This window comes from Scyliorhinus torazame, chromosome 17 (assembly GCF_047496885.1).
Source record: "Scyliorhinus torazame isolate Kashiwa2021f chromosome 17, sScyTor2.1, whole genome shotgun sequence".
NCBI lineage: Eukaryota > Metazoa > Chordata > Chondrichthyes > Carcharhiniformes > Scyliorhinidae > Scyliorhinus > Scyliorhinus torazame.
Genome location: NC_092723.1, coordinates 75,171,870 through 75,191,180, shown reverse-complemented (window position 1 = coordinate 75,191,180; position 19,311 = coordinate 75,171,870). Strand labels below are relative to the sequence as shown.

Below are 19,311 nucleotides of genomic sequence, written 5' to 3'. Positions count from 1 at the left end.
TGCTCTTTCCAAGAGCCGGTGCAGACTCGATGGGCCGAATGGCCTCCTTCTGCACTGTAAATTCTATGATAATCTATGATAATCCTGGGGCGATTGGTCATCCCTGGCCTCTTTGAGGTTCACCCCAGGATGTGTGGCTTGCTCTTGGGGATAAGAGGTACCCGCTGAGGGCCGAGCTAATGACGCCAGTACAGAGGCCGGAGACCGACGCGACGATCCGATACAATGAGGCCCATGTGACCACCGGTCTGTCATTGAGCGGTGCATCGGTCTGCTCAAAATGCGGTTTCAATGCCTCAACCACTCCGGTCGTGCTCTGCGGTACACCCCCGGAGGGTCGCCCGCTTTGTGGTGGTCTGCTGTGTCCTCCACAGCCTGGCACAGCAGCGGGTGAAGAGCTGGAGGTTGAGGATGAGGAATATGTGGTCACCGAGGAGGAGGAGGACAAGGATTATGAGGTGTGCAGGACCAGCAGGGGCTGGAGGACGGTCTTTGGAGAAACCGTAGGACCAGCTGGAGGTTGCAGGACAGACGGCAGGGCGAGGAATGGGCAAGCCCGGAGGGCCAGGCAGGCCTTCATACTCATCCGCTTCACTTAGGATGTAGTCATTGATATCTTACCCAGCCCCACCCCCATCTTCCACCCTCCGAGGGTATGTGTCACATCACTCCAGGGTGCTGGGACTGTGCCGGCACCATCAGCGGGTCATTGTCGAGGGCAGGGGGGTGATGATAACCTGCAGAGAACTGAGTGCCAGTGCTCAATCTATGCCATAGCCTGACCCCTGCCTGTCTCCCGAGTGCTCGCTTACACCCATCACCTGCACGCGGTGTGCCTGGGGATGGGGAGATTCATGGAGTGATGGGCCAAGGGTTCGGAGGTCGGCCCGCATTGCGGAATAAAATGACAGAGGCATCATACTGGTTATGCTCAAGGGTTTTTAATGTGTCACAGGTGTCGCAGTTTTCTGATTACTTTCTGTTAAAATTCAAGAACAGAAAAAAAACTTGCTTTTGCCTTGGATCTCTGCACTGTTACATTTCAGGTAGCTCTGTCACTCTTATTCATTGTCCTCTGGGCAGGAGGAGAGAAAAACAGAGACAAATGAAAACAACCTAGATTAATAAACTGTGAACTAGTTTGCATCAACAAACCAGTTATGACAATGAATTGAAGGATTGGTTTGTTTTGAAAGCTTATTTGTATGGAGGATAGTTACTATAATTTCATACAGTTCTTTATATCATCTTTTTGACTCACTAGATTTCACTGCCTCCAAAAACTATGGGAGAGCTAATGTCAATATACCTACACTGTTTCTCACTGTCGAGGAAAATATTTGCTTTTGCTGTTATTTTCTTCCCTCCGAGCATTTTTTCCCCCAGTAAGTCAAGCAAACCGAAACCTGGCGGCTCGATTGTTAAAATTACTGAACCAATAGTATAAAATTTCAACTCAGGTGTATCGTTCTCGGCAGTTGTCATGGTGAAACACATCAAATTCCATGGCCCTCCCTTCTGGTTACGTTTGCTCATTTGCTCTCCTCCCTCCCTCTCTCTCTCTCTCTCTCATGCAACCTCTGGGGAGTGAGAACAATGAAATGCCCCGGAAATGACAGCAACGCAGAACTTGTTAGTACTCTCGTAGTGAGGCCAGGTAATGTGGTTACAGTCGAGTCATAGGTACACCTTTCTTCAGCAACTTCAACACTTCATAAAACCAACTAAACCCGGCAGCAGAGGATTGCCTGAAACTCTACCAGCTTAGCAATTGAGGTGAGTTTGCTGTGGAACTTATTTTAACTTTTAAATCAACGGGAAATTATAGGTAATCTGTAACTGCTTATCTATCTTTTATGGGTGTGACCATAAACAACAAGTAGACTGTTTAATAACTAGTGAGAGTTATATCAGAATAAAGGCTTTCAAATTAAAATTTCAGTGGCTTAAATAGTCCACAATGAAGTGTTCCCATTTTTTTGGCCTGTTTGATAGTGTTTGTAGACCTGGTAAAGATTGGGGAGGGAAGTTGGAAATATTTATAAATAACATGTTAATCAGTCTTGTTGAAAGCTTCGAAGGTCAGTTTGTAAAGTGATTTGCTGATAGTTCCCAGTGTTTCCCTTGGACACGAATGGAATATTATCCGGCCTCTCACTCTCATTCTGAACTGTGTGTCGCACTGTTCTGTTCAATACAGACATATCATTACTGTAGAAATCAGTTAATAATTAACAAGAAAAATCATGAACACAGGTCTTTGAATTTAGTTGCAAATAAAAACTATTATTAACTCCCCATGTCTGCATCGGTCTCACCCCCACAACACAAAAGATGTGCAGGGTGGGTGGATTGGCCATGCTAAATTATCCCTTAATTGGAAAAAAAATAATTGAGTACTCTAAATTTATAAAACAAACTATTATTAAATGGAATGCCAAAACATTGTGAGAAATGATTGGGAGTGTCCAATTATAGGTTTGAAATACGGAAGTGCAACTTGTCTTTTACAATGTTAATTGATTTTATTCTATTGGAACTGAGGCAGTATATTTGGTTGAGAAACTTTATTTTAAACATTGAACTACAGATCAAAATATAATTCCACCATCTGTACTTTGGTGTAGTTGTGTTTAGTTATTGAAATAAATTTTGTAGGAGAATTGAAGCTCAATACCGACAATCTTAATGACAAATTATTTCAAGTTTTCTCAGACATCAAAGGAAACAAATGTTGGACATGCAGGAGCCTTCATGCTGAGTATCAGTGGAGGCATTTTGGTTTCTTGTACTTGTAATGCGTGTGGTGTTATTGGGGGGGGAAAATTGGGCTTGTCCTCAAACCACACACCCAGAGCAAGTCATCGCATGACACAAGGCAGAAAATTGTGAGTTGCCACAGCTCGTGTACTGTGTGCAGTTCTGGAATTTACATGATAGAAAGGAAAGGGTGCAGAGGAGACTTACCAGGATGTTGCCTGGGCTGGAGAGTTTTAGCTATGAAGAGAGATTGGATAGACTGGGGTTGTCTTCCTTGGAGCAGTGGAGACTGAGGAGGGACATGATTGAAATGTATAAAATTATGAGGGGCATAGATAGAGTAGACAGGAAGAAACGTTTCCCCTTGGTGGAGGGGCCAATGAGAACATACATAAATTCAAGGTAGGGGGCAGGAGGTTTGGAGGGGATGTGATGAAAAATCTTTTTACCCAGAGGGTGCTGGGAGTCTGGAACTCACTGCTTGAAAGGGTGGAGGCAGAGACCCTCATAACATTTAAGAAATATTTAGATGTGGACTTGTGATTCCAAAGCATACAAGGCTATGGGCCAAGTGCTGGAAAATTGAATTAGAATAGTTAGATGGCTGTTTTTGACCGGCGCAGATGTGATGGGCCGAAGGGCCTTTTCTGTGCTGTAGACCTCTATGACGACTACAAACTGGGGCAACAGCAGTCACAAATCATTTTGCCAATTGATCTTAGTTACTATCTTTACATATTGGAGAAAAACGATTGTGTTTTTGTTGGAAGTTATATTTCAAAACTCTGCACAACAAAGATTAGTGATTAGTTTTAGTTGAATACTGATCGTGACCCTCTGACTTTCCTGTTTCTTTCCAAACCAATTGTTATTCGCTGTTCATGGGATGCTTGCAGTTGTAAAACTAAATTCTGGTCAGGGTTGCTACTTTACCCAAGAGAGTTCTAAATTGGCAGGAGGCTCCAGTACATTTTATTTAAATGCCGAACAATAACAACAACTTGCGTTTATATAACCTCGAAGAAAAATGACCCAAGAAACTTCACAGGTGCACTATCAGACAAACATTGCCACAAAGACAAAGAAAGAGATATGAGGACAGGTGATCAAAAGCTTGGCGAAAGATATAGGTTTTAAGGAGAATCTTAAAGGAGAGGTCAGAGGTAGATCGCAGCCCATCCAGGATTGGATGTTTGACAGGCAAAGTATTGCAGAGGCAGTGGAGGGGTTGGGAGTGGTGGCAGTGAGGTTGAGCTGGATATTGCAAATATGCATGTAGAACCTAATGCTGTGTTTTGGATGATGTCATCCATGAGTGGCATTTTGTTTTACTTGTTCATACAGATGAGAATGAGGAGGGGCCAAAGATAAATACTTGTCAGGTCTCCAGTGATAACAGTGTAAGTGTGTGAAGAGAAGCTATTGTAAATCCTCTAGATCTGGCTATGGTAAGTTGGATGAGAATGGAACCAGGCAAAGACAGTGCCACCACAGTTAGACAGTGGAGGAGGGGCGTTGGAGAAGATTGATTTGGTCAACTGTGTCAAAGATTGCAGACACGTAAAGAAGGACGAGGAGGGATAGTGCACCACAGTCATCTGACTAATAAGTTGCCATTTGTAATATTAATTTGGATCATTTCAGTGATGTGGCAGGGTTAGGACTACATAGGAATTAGGGCAATGGAGCAGGAGTTGGCCATTTGACCCTTCGAGCCTTCTCCATCATTCAATAAGACCATGGTTTCCTGCTTGCTCCCCATAACCCTTAACTACCTTGTGCATCAAAATTCTTGGGCACAATTCAATGGCCTCGTCTCGTACAATCTTGTGATGTGACGAGGCCATTTAATTTCTCGTGAGATTCACAATGCTCGTCCTTCTCATGAGACATCGTGATCTGGATCTCGCCCTCACTGGGCGTGATCCAGATTAACAGATATAAACAAGCCATTAGGCCGGTGCATTCAAATATGGACCAGATGTAACAGCACCTACGGGGTCTCCCAGGCCAATGGAGGCCCAGGGTGGTGGGGTCCTGGGCAGGGTGATACCCTGGCACCCCCACTGGCACCCAGGAACCTGGCACCTTGGCACTGCCACCCTGGCACTTTAGGGTGCCTGGGAGGCACTGCCAGGTTACCTGTGCCAGGGATCGGGCCCAGAGATAGGGTGAGGGGGGCTCAAGGACCTCCTAAGAGGTAAGTTGAGGCAGTGGGGGGGGGGGGGGGGGGGGGGGGTTTGGAGGCTGCGGTGCGGGGAGGAGAGGGAAGTCAATAGATCGGGGCGGCATTTAAAAATGGCGCTCTGATCCACAAATGCTCTAGGTCAGGAAGTGAGGTAAGTGCGGTGTCGAGGCCAAAAGAAATGACAGAGTCCCGCTAGAGTACGGGGTCGTTTTCGGCGCCAAAACGGGATTCTTCTTTTCACATTAAATCCCACCCCTTATCTAACACAGCCTCCCCTGCTCTTTGGAGAATAGGCCAATAACCCTCTGAGAAAAAAAACATTCTCCTAATCTCCATCTTAAAATCCCACTTTACGCTGAACCTCTGTCACCTGGTTTTAGTCTCCCCTTCAGGAGGAGACGTCCTTTTGGTCATGATCCCATCAAGTCCATTCAGGATATTACATTTTTCAATAAGATCACTTCTCACTCTTCTAAACTATCAGCCCAAACTATTCAACCTTTCTTCTTAAGATAAGCCATTCATCCCAGGAATGAATTAAACCTTCTCTGAACTGCTTCTAATGCAGTTATATATTTGTTCAAATGAACACAGTACTCTAGATAAAAGCAAATTACTATGGATGCTGGAATCTGAAACAAAAACAAAAGCTATTGGACAATCGCAGCAGGTCTGCCAGCATCTGCGGAGTGAGAAGGGAGCTAAAGTTTTGAACCTGGATGATTCTTTGTCAAGCACAGTACTCTAGATATGGGGCTGGATCTCCGCCCCCCGAAAATCGGCATACTTGTGGAGTACGCCGTGCCGAGTACCCACCGCCTCAGGCCATTGCCTGAGGCACGCCCCGCGATGCTCCGTCCACGACCGGCCGAATTCCCGACGCCGTGGACCTCTCATGGTCCCACCATCCGGGATGCTCGGGTGGCGGCTGCGGACTCAGCCTGGGGCCGCCGCAGTTCGGGGAGGGCTGATCGGTGGGCCGGGGGTGCTGCATTCGGGGCTGGGGCAATGTGTGAGGGCGGTCCGGAGCACGTGAACGGCCGATGCGGGGCATTATTCTACCAGTCGAGGCCCGCAGTGTGAGTATGTCATGGAGCACGGCACGGCTGCTGGAGGTCGCCGCCGTGCGCAAGCGCGGCCTCTGACCCGGTAGTGCTGGGGGCCGTATCAGCAGCTGGAACTACAAACTCTGTGACGCCTGCCTGCTAGCCCCAAGCTAGACGGTAAATCTGTGGCCTTTTGACGTCAGTTTTCCTGGCGTAAAGACAACAGTTTTCACAATGGCGTGGGGACTTAGTCCCAAAAACAGAGAATCCAGCCCTATGGTTTTCTATTCTTCTTGCCAAGGTGGACAAGTTCACATTTTCCAAATTTTTGTGATGACAAATTTGTGCCCACTCACTTCACCTATCTATTTCCCTTCGTAGACTCTTAACCTCCGCTTGACAAGTTACTTTCCTAGCTACCAATTTACAGATTAGGAGTAGGTCATTCGGCCCTTGCGCCTGCTCTGTCATTTCATAGAATCATGGCCGATGGATTGTGGCCTCAACTTCATATTCCACATCCCCGAATCCTTAATTAGTCAAGCATTTACCTCCTTCTACCTATGATGTGGAGATGCCGGCATTGGACTGGGGTGGGCACAGTAAGATGTCTCACAACACCAGGTTAAATTCCAACAGGTTTGTTTGAAATCACAAGCTTTCGGAGCACTGCTCCTTCATCAGGTGAAGTCCCTCTACCTAGACATTGGGGTGGTCAAGAAACACTCAAGACAGGTGGTGCAAGATCCGCTTACCACACTGGCCCTGTTACTGAACCAAAGGCTTTACGTAATGCTTACCGATTTGAAAAGCAAAAAAGAAAGTTGCTGTGGAATTTTTCCCTGGTTCTCTGAGAAGTGTACAGAGAGAGAACACGAGATTAATTTGCAAGTGATTTTCAGGCATTTGTATAATATTTGTCTTTGCTGCAGAACAATGTAAATTCATACCTGTGGCACAAGGCAAAAGGAGATGGGAAGGAGACAAGGAACAAAAGTTGGATTTAGGGGAGGTGAAATAGGTAAAGCAGAATCTGCTTCCTGTTTTTATTTCAGTGGGAGACAATAATTAACTACAAACCATTCACCTGCAGTAACAAATGCTGGCAATAATTACATCATTTGTATTTTACCAAAAGAACTTTCACATATACTATACTCGGAAATTGAGGTCAGACACACCTAACACTGGCTCATCGGATCGTCAGTTGCCTGGAAACAGCAGTTGCAGGCTGAGCTGGACGATACTTGCCACAGGCAAAACAAACCTGAAGTTAAACTAGCTCTTTCATTCTCGACCAAGATTTGGAGCGAATTATTACACAAACTAAGTAAAGGCAAGTTCCTCTGTAGAAAATATACAGGATGTTCATTACACCTTCTATCGCACCGAAAAGTATAGCATAACCTTTGTACTTTAATTATTTATTTTTAAAGCCAAGGATCCTGTACACCTGCCTGCCATCTTCAAAGATTTGTGTACACATACCTCAGTGTTCCTGCACCCACTTTAAATGCTATCATTTAGTTATATTTCTTCTCCCCATTCTTCCTACTAAACTGTATCACGTCACACTTCTCCACATTAAATTTAATCTTTGTGTCTGCTATTTCACCAGTTGAAACCCTCTGAAAATCTGGAAACTTTGAAATTATCACCTGCAGAATAGATAATAAATAAACCATTAATAAATATCAAAAAAAGCAGTGTATTTGAAACTGATTCTAAGGGTGGAATTTAATGGAAAAATTTCCAAGTTTATTAGTGGCGGGTTTTTCAGGGAGTTTTCCGCTGGCTCTGCCGGCGAGTTCCCCACCGCTATCAAACGACACTTCACTTTTTTTGGCAGTGGGGAGATTCTCACCGGTTTAGCCCACACTTAGGGCGCGATTCTCCGGCCTCGTTGCACTCTCGCTCAAGCGAAATGAGGCCAGCGAACAGCGGGAGAGGCCAAAAACGAGAACTGCGCCAGGCGCCAAACAGTTTGCGATGCATTTGGCTGCTCCCATAGGCAAAATCAGTATCTCGCCGTAGCGTGGCGAGAAACCAATTATCACCACTTATAACCTTATTTCCATATAATTAACGAGAGTCATCCCTTATCCAACAGCCTCCTGTGATTCAGCGGCCTACCCAGCAAGTGGTCACGCAGGCACCAATTAGTACTCCTTTTAAAAAATGTGAACCTGGGGGAAGGGCTTCGGTGGGGAGCCGAGGAATTGAGTAGCTATCTCTGGTCACAGGCAAAGAGCCCGGGGGCGCTGGTCTTGCTGCCCTTGTGCTCGGCGGGGGGTGGGGGACCCTCGGCTGGGGGCAGGGGACCCTCTGCAGGGGTGGGTCGCCATGGGAGGATGGGGGAGGAAAGGCGCTGGGGGTGTGTACAACCACCCATGGCACCACCATGCCAACCCCTGGATCATGTATACCCATTCTGGAGGCAACCCTGGTCCCTACCCATCTGCCCCAATGACCACCCACAACTCCTACCGACTGCCTAGGTCTCTGGCCGTGCAGCTGAAGGCTATTGCATGGTTAAGTGAACACTTCACACACCCCAAGTGAGTTCCCATGGGTGGGAGCCCGGGTCAATGACAGCCCGGGTTGCCGCTGGGCCTCATTGCACCGGGTCTCCGCTTCGATCTCTGGCCCCCGTGCTGGCATTATTAGCCAGGTCCTCAGCAGATATCCCTTATCCCCCTAGAGCCAGCCGCCCACCCTGGGGTGGTCCTTGAAGAGGCCGTGGATGATTGGCTGCACCAGGATACAGCTTTCGTGCTTACTTCCTGGGAAGCTTGCAGACACGTACATGATCTTCATGGTAAGGGCGGCACGGTAGCACAGTGGTTAGCACAGTTTCTTCAGTGCAGGTTAGGTGGATTGGCCATGATAAATTGTCCTTAGTGTCCAGGTTAGGTGGGGTTACTGGGTTACGGGGATGGGGTGGAGGTGTGGGCATAAGTAAAGTGCTCTTTCCAAGGGCCGGTGCAGACTCGATGGGCCGAATGGCCTCCTTCTGCACTGTAAATTTGATGATTGGAGGGCCTTGTAGAATGTGTGAGTTAGTGCCTTGCATCCCAATCAGACAGTGATGCCTGGACACTACGGGAGGCAACACTGGACCCTCGCCCCGACAGACTGTTCTGCAGCCTCCGGCTGGTCCTCCGCTTCCTCCCTGGGATCGTCCTCCAGCCTCTACTGGTCTGGCGCTGCCTCATCACCCTCGGCCTCCCCCTCGTCCTCCTCCTCGGAGCTGGTCACGTCCCTCATCACCAACCTTCAGCTCGTTGCCCCGCTGCTGTGCGAGGTTGTGGAGGACATTGCAGACCACAACAAATGGGGCGACCCTCCGGGGGGTATACTGGAGTGCACCACCGGAGCGGTCGACGCAGCGAAACCGCATCTTGAGAAGTCCGATGCAGCGGTCAATGACAGCCCGAGTGGCCACTGGGCCTCGTTGCACCGGGTCTCCACTTCGACCTCTGGCCCTCGTGCTGGCATCATTAGCCAGGCCCTCAGCAGATATCCCTTATCCCCTAGAGCCAGCCGCCCGTCCAGGGGTGGTCCGCGAAGAGGCAGGGGAAGATTGGCTTCCCAGGATACACCTATCGTGCTTACTCCCTGGGAAGCTTGCACACATGAGCATGATCTTCATGGTGGTCGCACACGAGCTGTATGATCAGGGCGCGGAATCTCTTTTTGTTAACGCTGGGCACTCCCAGATGGCCCAGTGAGCGCAGGGCAATATGTGTGGCATCCACTATCCACCTGACTTATGGCATCCCGGCGATGGTGGAGAAACCGACTGCCCGGGCAAACTGTTGGGCTTGGCCCATGTCAAAGTTGATGCAGTTTTATGCCCAGGCAAACAGGGCACCAGTGACCTGTCGGATGTACCTGTGGGCTGTGGCCTGCGAGATGCCACATAGGTCCCCGCTCGAGCCCTGGAATGATTCCAAGGAGTAAAAGTTTAGGGTTGCAGTGACCTTGGCAACCACCGGGAGTGGGTGTCGTCCTCCTCCTCCAGGTGGTGCCAAGTCCGTGAGGACATGGCACAGGTGCCGCACCATCTCCTTGTTGAAGTGGAGCCTCCTGCGGCACGTGCTGTCTGTCATCTGTTTGAATAACCAGAGATGCCTGTACACCCTGGAGACTCCCCCATGGGACCACCCCTCTGGGACCCCCCTGGCCTGATGGGCGGCCGGGTCCTCAAGGTGTGGGGCGGGGTCCGGCACATGAGCCTCTGCCTCGCGCATCTGAACAGGGATTGAGTGGCCGTTTTGCGCCAGGTTTCCTGGTGTAAAACACCACCGTTTTCACGCCGGTGTGGGGACTTAGTCTCCCAAATGGAGAATCCAGCTAGAGGGTGGGTGCCATGGAGCGCACCTGAAAGTGGCACGAGGATCTTATCCAAACTCTTCTTCTGATGGTCCATACAATGGATGTGACTAATTTTGAATTTTGCTTGTGGAATCTAAGGGGAATTCATCAACCTATCAAAAGGTAACAGATGCTGTGTTTTCTTAAGAAGGAGAAAGTGGACATAGCCCTGTTACAGGAGACTTATTTGGATGACGGGAGAACTTAAAGTTGAGGGGTGTGGGTTTGGGCAGGGCTTTTCTGCCTCTTTTTCAATGAGTAGTAGGGATCAACAAGAATATCCCCTTGAAGGTATGACTCCTTGATAAGGATAAGGGTGGTAAGTATCTGATAGTTACGGGGCTGGTAGACTGGGAAACTGTCTGAATAATTAATTGTATGGCCCTCTGAATTACTCTCCGGAGGTTATCACAAAGGCTTTTCTGGATTTTGCAGAATTGGCTTCGGTCAATTTGTTTGTGGTGGTGACTTCAATTGCCATCTGAACCCCTTGATTGACAAGCTGCTAGTCACTAGTACCCCCCCCCCCCCCCTCCCACCTACAGATAGAGTGTGAAGAAGTGGGATATTTGGATGTGTGGAGCACTTTACATCCTCGGGATAGAGATTTTACTTTATTCTTTGGAGCGGGTGCAGAGGAGATTTACCAGGATGTTGCCTGGTATGGAGGGAAAATCTTATGAGGAAAGGCTGATGGACTTGAGGTTGTTTTCGTTGGAGAGAAGAAGGTTAAGAGGAGACTTAATAGAGGCATACAAAATGATCAGGGGGTTGGATAGGGTGGACAGTGAGAGCCTTCTCCCGCGGATGGATATGGCTGGCACGAGGGGACATAACTTTAAACTGAGGGGTAATAGATATAGGACAGAGGTCAGAGGTAGGTTCTTTACGCAAAGAGTAGTGAGGCCGTGGAATGCCCTACCTGCTACAGTAGTGAACTCGCCAACATTGAGGGCATTTAAAAGTTTATTGGATAAACATATGGATGATAATGGCATAGTGTAGGTTAGATGGCTTTTGTTTCGGTGCAACATCGTGGGCCGAAGGGCCTGTACTGCGCTGTATTGTTCTATGTTCTATGTTCTATGTTCCCCCCCCCCCCCATCAGTGTCACATGAGAATCAATGTTTTTTTTTGCCAAGGAGGATCTTACATTTGGTTTCCTCTTGCTCTATAGGCAGTATTGTAATTTCTGACCAAGCTCCGTCTTCCTGGAATTTCTGCTTGAGGACCTCCTATTTCTGAACTACTCTTCCATTGAATGCTGTTCACCTCTCAGCCACCTTGTATCTTCTCACTGATATTTCAACCTGATGTCCTCATGCTGCAAAATTAATTTAACAGCCGTCCCCATCCCCGTCCCCACAGCATTGGCTAACCTACCTGTGAAAACATTGGCCTCAGCTATGTGGAAGAGCAACCATCCATCATGTTACAGCTCCTTCCTGCCCCAGAACTGGTTCCAATTCCCCAGGAATCTGAAGCCCTCACTCCAGTACCATTTCTCCAGCTCAACATTAACTTGTTTTCTAGAATTTGCAGAAGGACGCCATTCGGCCCATCGAGTCTGCACCAGCCCTTGGAAAGAGCACCCCACCCAAGCCCACACCTCCACCCCATCCCCACACCTCCACCATATCCCCGTAACCCCACCTAACCTTTCCTGGACACTAAGGGCAATTTAGCATAGCCAATCCACCTAACCTGCACATCTTTGGACTGTGGGAGGAAACCAGAGCGCCCTGAGGAAACCCACGCAGACACAGGGAGAACGTGCAGACTCTGCACAGACAGTGACCCAAGCCGGGAATCGAACCTGGGACCTTGGAACTGTGAAGCAATTGTGCTAACCACTGTGCTACCGTGCTGCCCATCTTTATCTTCCCTTTATTTTCCTGTCTTGCTCCTGAAACTGTATTGGATATTTTCTACCTATCTCATTCTTCCCAATGTTAAGCAGGTATATTGGTGCATATCATTGGCTCACAAAATGTTCTGCATTCATTCAGTGACTTCCTTTGCCCTGGCACCAGGGAGGCAACACATCCTGCAAGGCACATGTCTGGAGTTGCAGAATCATCCATCAATCCCTGATGGATTCACTATAAGTCCTAACTTTCTACACCTTTCTTTGTCTCTCGAGACAGTCATTTCCTCCAAGGTGCCATGAATACACTCTCAACTTAATTGCCCTGAAGCTGACTCCCTCAGTTTGAGAATGCCACACTCCGAGAAGATTTCTACGCCACCTCTTCCTATACTGCTGGCTTCCTACCCATTTACTGTCACTGTTGTTTCACAGCGTCAGGGTTTAGGGTTCGATTCCCACTTGGATTACTGTCTGTGCAGAGTTTACACGTTCTCTCTGTGTCTGCGTGGGTTTCCTCCGGGTGCTCCGGTTTTCTCCCACAAGTCCCAAAAGGCGTGCTGTTGGGTGAATTGGACATTCTGAATTCTCCCTCAGTGTACATGAACAGGCGCCTGAATTTGGCAACTAGGGGCTTTTCGCAGTAACTTCATTGCAGAGTTAATGTAAACCCACTTGTGACAATAAAGATTATTATTATTGTCCTGAACTCTTTATAACTTCAGGATTACCATCTCAGAAGCCTTGAGAAATAAGAAATATTTTTTCTGCACATAGGGTCCCGAGTAGAGAACCTTGGAGTTCTCATGACAGGAATTGTAGGCAATGGGTATCCTATCATTTTGCTTCAAAGTCTCTGTTTAGGTTAAGCTACTTCTTATTCATTATTTATATAGTTGGAGAGGTTCTCTCTATTGGGGGAGTCTCTGTTGGGGTGAGTCTCTGTTGGGGTGAGTCTCGGTTTGGTGGGGTCTCTGTTCGGGGGTCTCTGGGGGGGTCTCTGTTGGTGGGGTCTCTGTTCGGGGGTCTCTGTTTGGGGTGCCTCTGTTTGGGGGGTCCCTGTTTGGGGGGTCTCTGTTGGAGAGTCTCTGTTCGAGGGGGTCTCTATTTGAGGGGATTCTGTTTGGGGGAGTCATTGTTGGGGGAGTCTCTGTTGGAGGGTTCTCTGTTTGAGGCTGTCTCTTGGGGGGGTCTCTGTTGGGGGGGGTCTCTGTTGGGGGGGTCTCTGTTCGGGGGGTCTCTGTTCGGGGGAGGTCTCTGTGGCGGGGGGGTCGCTGTTAGAGGGGTCCCTGTTGGAGGGGTCCCTGTTGGAGGGGTCCCTGTTGGAGGGGTCTCTGTTGGGGGGGGCTCTGTTGGAGAGGTTTCTGTTGGAGAGGCTTCTGTTGGGGGCCTCTGTTAAGGGGTCTCTGTTGGGGGGGAGTCTGCGTTGGGGGGAGTCTGCGTTGCGGGGTCTCTGTTGGGAGTCTCTGTTGGAGGGGTTTCTGTTGGGGGGGTCTCTGCTGGTGGGTCACTGTTGTGGGGTCACTGTTGGGAGGAATGTCTGTTTGGGGGTCTCTGTTGGGGGGGGGTCTGAGTTGGGGGGTTTCTGTTGGAGGGTCTTTGTTGGGGGGGCACTATTGGGGGGGGTTCTGTTGGAGGGTCTCTGTTGGGGGGACACTATTGGGGGGTCTGTGTTGGGGGAGTCTGTGTTGGGGAAGTCTGTGTTGGGGGTGTCTGTGTTGGGGGAGTCTGTGTTGGGGGGAGTTTCTGTTGGGGGGGAGCTTCTATTGGGGGGAGTTTCTGTTGGGGGGAGTTTCTGTTGGGGGGAGTTTCTGTTGGGGGGAGTCTCTCTGTTGGGGGGTCTCTCTGTTGGGGGTCTCTCTGTTGGGGGGGTCTCTCTGTTGGGGGGGTCTCTCTGTTGGGGGGGTCTCTCTGTTGGGGGGGGTCTCTGTTGGTGGGTCTCTGTTTAAAATAAAATAAGAAAATAATCTTTATTGTCACAAGTAGACTTACATTAACACTGCAATGAAGTTACTGTGAAAAGCCCCTAGTCGCCACATTCCGGCGTCTGTTCAGGTTCACTGAAGGAGAATTCAGAATTCTCAGCTGGTACGGGAATTGAACCCACGCTGCTGGGCTTATTCTCCATCACAAACCAGTTGTCTAGCCCACTGAGCTAAACCAGCCCCATTTGCTTCTCTGTTGGGGGGGGTCTCTGTTGGGGGGGGTCTCTGTTGGGGGGGGTCTCTGTTGGGGGGGGTCTCTGTTGGGGGTGGTCTCTGTTGGGGGGGGTCTCTGTTGGGGGGGTCTCTGTTGGGGGGATCTCTGTTGGGGGATCTCTGTTGGGGGGGATCTCTGTTGGGGGGGGGCCTCTGTTGGGGGGAGTCTCTGTTGGGGGTCACTGCTGGGGGAGTCTCTGTTGGGGGGTCTCTGTTGGGGTGAGTCTGTGTCAAAGGGTCAGTGTTGGGGGGTCAGTGTTGGTGGGGGGTCAGTGTTGGTGGGGGGTCAGTGTTGGTGGGGGGTCTGGGTTGGTGGGGGGGTCTGTGTTGGTGGGGGGGTCTGTGTTGGTGGGGGGTCTGTGTTGGTGGAGGGGTCTGTGTTGGTGGGGGGGTCTGTGTTGGTGGGGGGGTCTGTGTTGGTGGAGGGGTCTGTGTTGGTGGAGGGGTCTGTGTTGGTGGAGGGGTCTGTGTTGGTGGAGGGGTCTGTGTTGGTGGAGGGGTCTGTGTTGGTGGAGGGGTCTGTGTTGGTGGAGGGGTCTGTGTTGGTGGAGGGGTCTGTGTTGGTGGGGGGTCTGTGTTGGTGGCGGGGGTCTGTGTTGGTGGGGGGTCTGTGTTGGTGGGGGGTCTCTGTTGGTGGGGGGGGTCTCTGTTGGAGGGGGAGCTCTCTGTTGGAGGGGAGCTCTGTTGGAGGGGCAGCATTTGCATTGTAGGAGGAGCAGGGTCCTTCGATGGACTTTTTGGGGTACCTACATTACACTGTTACCCCCTTGACCCACTGCAGAAGGTTGACCGCACCAAGGACACATTTAGAAATACCTGCACCAATCTACACCCACCTGACTCCCGGCTGAGGGGCCTGGAAAATTATGGGGGCAGGGAATATCAGGCTTCCAGCCCGTTAATTGGATGAAAATGGCCCACTTGCATCCTCCCGCCGGCATGGGGCCTGTAGCTAGTTGTCACCACAGGCCGGGTACCGGAGAATTAAAACGGGATCAGTCTTTTCAGCCCGAAACCTTATTCTCCGTTGGAGTGGTGTGGTGGGCGGCAGTGAATCCATCCCACCATGTCCAAAATTAGAAGAAGAGCAGGACACTTCTCCTAAATATCCTAAAACTACATCACAACATCTAATATCTGAACATTTATATAAGTGCGTGTGCGATCTTGTTGCGCATATGTTGGTCGCTGCCCATTATAACAATGACGATATTTCATAAAGTATTTTATTGATTGTAAAACTATTTTGAAAGTCCTGTGCTCAAGTTATGTAAGTGCAAGTTTCTTCTTTAAAAAAACCCACGTTGGGCGATATTCTCCATTGGCTGACGCCGAAATCGCGAAACGCAGTTGGGCAGAGGAGAGGTTCCGATGCCCAAATCGTGGCGGGTGCTGATTTGATGCCAAATTGCAATTCTCCGTCACCTCAACAGCGGCGTCAATGCGTTCCGGAACGCACGTACAGTAAACGTCATTTGCATATCATTAGCGGGCCCGAACCGGTATTTTCCAGGGCCTGCGCGATTCTCTGCCTCCAATGGGCCAAGTTCCCCACGGCGTGGTTCACTTGTCCTTTTAATAATGGTGAAACCGGCATCGTGGCTGATGAGGGAGAGGGAGAGGAGGTAGGACACAGAGAGGTGTGACTGTGGGCTGGCGGGCTGGACACTGGCCAGGCTGGCAAGGGTGGGGGTGGCCTGCTAGGGCCAGGGGAGAGGGGGTGATGGGGAGGAAGGGCCGTGTGGCCCGGGTGCCGGACCGGGCATGCCGTCAAAGATTCTGGCTGAGCAGGGAGACAGTGCACCATATCTGCCAGATCATGGCGCACCTCGCTCCCGGTGGCCGTCAAGGTGACAGTCGCCCTGAACGTCTACGCCATGGCGCCTTAGTCCATAGGTGCGTCCATGCCGATACAGAGGCCCTATGTGCCCAGGCGGCATATACCCAGGGGCAGCACAGTGGTTAGCACAGTTGCTTCATGGATTCACCCGCAGCATGGGTTCATAAAGGGCAGGTCGTGCCTCACTAATTTAGTGGAATTTTTTGAGGACATTACCAGTGCGGTAGATAACGGGGAGCCAATGGATGTGGTATATCTGGATTTCCAGAAAGCCTTTGACAAGGTGCCACACAAAAGGTTGTTGCATAAGATAAAGATGCATGGCATTAAGGGGAAAGTAGTAGCATGGATAGAGGATTGGTTAATTAATAGAAAGCAAAGAGTGGGGATTAATGGGTGTTTCTCTGGTTGGCAATCAGTAGCTAGTGGTGTCCCTCAGGGATCAGTGTTGGGCCCACAACTGTTCACAATTTACATAGATGATTTGGAGTTGGGGACCAAGGGCAACGTGTCCAAGTTTGCAGACGACACTGAGATAAGTGGTAAAGCAAAAAGTGCAGAGGATACTGGAAGTCTGCAGAGGGATTTGGATAGGCTAAGTGAATGGGATAGGGTCTGGCAGATGGAATACAATGTTGACAAATGTAAGGTTATCCATTTTGGTAGGAATAACAGGAAAAGGGATTATTATTTAAATGATAAAATATTAAAACATGCTGCTGTGCAGAGAGACCTGGGTGTGCTGGTGCATGAGTCGCAAAAAGTTGGTTTACAGGTGCAACAGGTGATTAAGAAGGCAAATGGAATTGTGTCCTTCATTGTTAGAGGGATGGAGTTTAAGACTAGGGAGGTTATGCTGCAATTGTATAAGGTGTTAGTGAGGCCAAACCTGGAGTATTGTGTTCAGCTTTGGTCTCCTTACTTGAGAAAGGACGTACTGGCACTGGAGGGTGTGCAGAGGAGATTCGCTAGGTTAATCCCAGAGCTGAAGGGGTTGGATTACGAGGAGAGGTTGAGTAGACTGGGACTGTAATCATTGGAATTTAGAAGGATGACGGGGGATCTTATAGAAACATATAAAATTATGAAGGGAATAGATAGGATAGATGCGGGCAGGTTGTTTTCACTGGCGGGTGAAAGCAGAACTAGGGGGCATAGCCTCAACATAAGGGGAAGTAGATTTAGGACTGAGTTTAGGAGGAACTTCTCAACCAAAGGGTTGTGAATCTATGGAATTCCTTGCCCAGTGAAGCAGTAAAGGCTCCTTCATTAAATGTTTTTAAGATAAAGATAGATAGTTTTTTGAAGAATAAAGGGATTAAGGGTTATGGTTTTCGGGCCGGAAAGTGGAGCCGAGTCCACAAAAGAGTCCGGTTTCCTCCCACAGTCCAAAGATGTGCAGGTTACATGGATTGGCCATGATAAATTGCCCTAAGTGTCCAAAAAGGTTGGGTAGGGTTACTGGGTAACAGGGATAGGTTGGAAGTGTGGGCTTTTGTGGGTGTTCTTTCCAAGTGCCGGTGCAGACTCGATGGGCCAAATGGCCTCCTTCTGCACTGTAAATTCTATGACACCCATTTCAATGTGGACCGAACCCACCAGGATGCTCGAGCAGTGGGGTTCGCTACAATCGGCGACATGCCCTGGGTCCAGGGAGCGATCGATGGGATGCACTTATGAGCACCTGCAGATGTCAGGCCACTCTATATAAACCGAAAGAGGTTCCAGTCGATGAACGTGCAGCTGATATGTGACCACCAGCTGCACATCATGCACATCTGTGCCTAATACGCGGGCAGTGTGCATGATGCCTTAATCTGGCACACCTGATAAATCCTGACATACTCGAGATGCCCCCTCATCCTCCTCTCCACCCCCCACCCCCCCCTGCCCCGGCTCGAGGGCCTGCCCCTGGGTGACAGGGGTTATCCACTGTGGTCGTGGCTGATGACCGACGCAGAGACCCACTACACCGAAGCCCATACAGTGACCAGGTCCATGATCGAGCAGTGCTTTGGCCTCCTGAAGATATGGTTCACGTGCCTGGACTGCTCTAGAGAGCCCTCCAGTATGATGCTGAGAGGGTCGCGCGCATCGTGGCGGCCTTTGGCGTCCTCCACAACATCTCACAGCAGAGAAGCGATTTGCTGGAGGAGGAGGATGAACACCAGGCCTCGCAGACAATGAGGATGTGCGGAGGGTGAGGATGGGCAGGATATGGTGCCCGGCAGGCACGGGAGGCCGCATGACATGTGCACCTGGGCTAACGTGCACTGGAGGCTCTGATTGCCTCCAGATTCACCGTCTGTGGGGCGGAGGGGGGGATACTGGCCAGAGGCATGGACACCGCATCCCACTCCTGCACCCCACTCCCCCACCTACCTGGCCACTCCCCCACGTGCACCCCTCTGTGATACAGAACTGCCGCACTATGGGATGGGAGCCCTGGGTTGGCAGTAACACCGGGTCTGGTCCATGGGATGGAGGATGATGACAACCCGCTCTACGATGAACTTTAGTGCTCTGCATCATTTGACAATGCCTGACTCCTGCCCACGGGAGCAGTTTCCATTGTCCATCTGGGTGATCCCTGTATGCGAGCTGGCCATTCCATCACATGGTGCCATTGGATCCCTGGGGTGACGGCGGTGGGGACCGTTGGTGGAGAGGTGGGTGGGGAGCCCAGGCCACCAACAACGCTGCCCAGGCCACCAACAACGCTGCCCATTCCTTCCGCCTCCCTCCCCCCCCCCCCCCGCCCCCCCCCCCCCCCGCGGTGGTGTGGGGTGGTGTTGGTGGGGGTTGACACACATGTCACGGGGAACCGCAACTCAACAGATCTCGCTTCCTTTCCTGCGGCTGAACTCCACACCTGCTACTTCCCTTTCCTCCGGGACATCAACACATCCAGGGCCCTCTGCTCTGCCACAGTCAGGGACCGCAGGTCCGGTCATCCGCCTCCAGTCTTCTTCCACTCCCAGCGGTTACGGGTGGCCTTCGCCCGGGGGGAAACAAATGGAAAACAACAGTGTTAG

The 19,311-nt window shown here is 50.1% G+C and overlaps 1 protein-coding gene across 1 annotated transcript in view; it reads left to right on the top strand.

The window, feature by feature from the left end:
• The first annotated feature begins 1,576 nt into the window (after positions 1-1,576).
• LOC140393951 (uncharacterized) overlaps positions 1,577-19,311 on the top strand; it is a 65,976-nt gene continuing 48,241 nt past the window's right edge. Inside the window, exon 1 of the mRNA XM_072480641.1 lies at positions 1,577-1,776. The gene's annotated coding sequence lies outside the window, so the exon portion shown is untranslated. The remainder of the gene's footprint in view (positions 1,777-19,311) is intronic.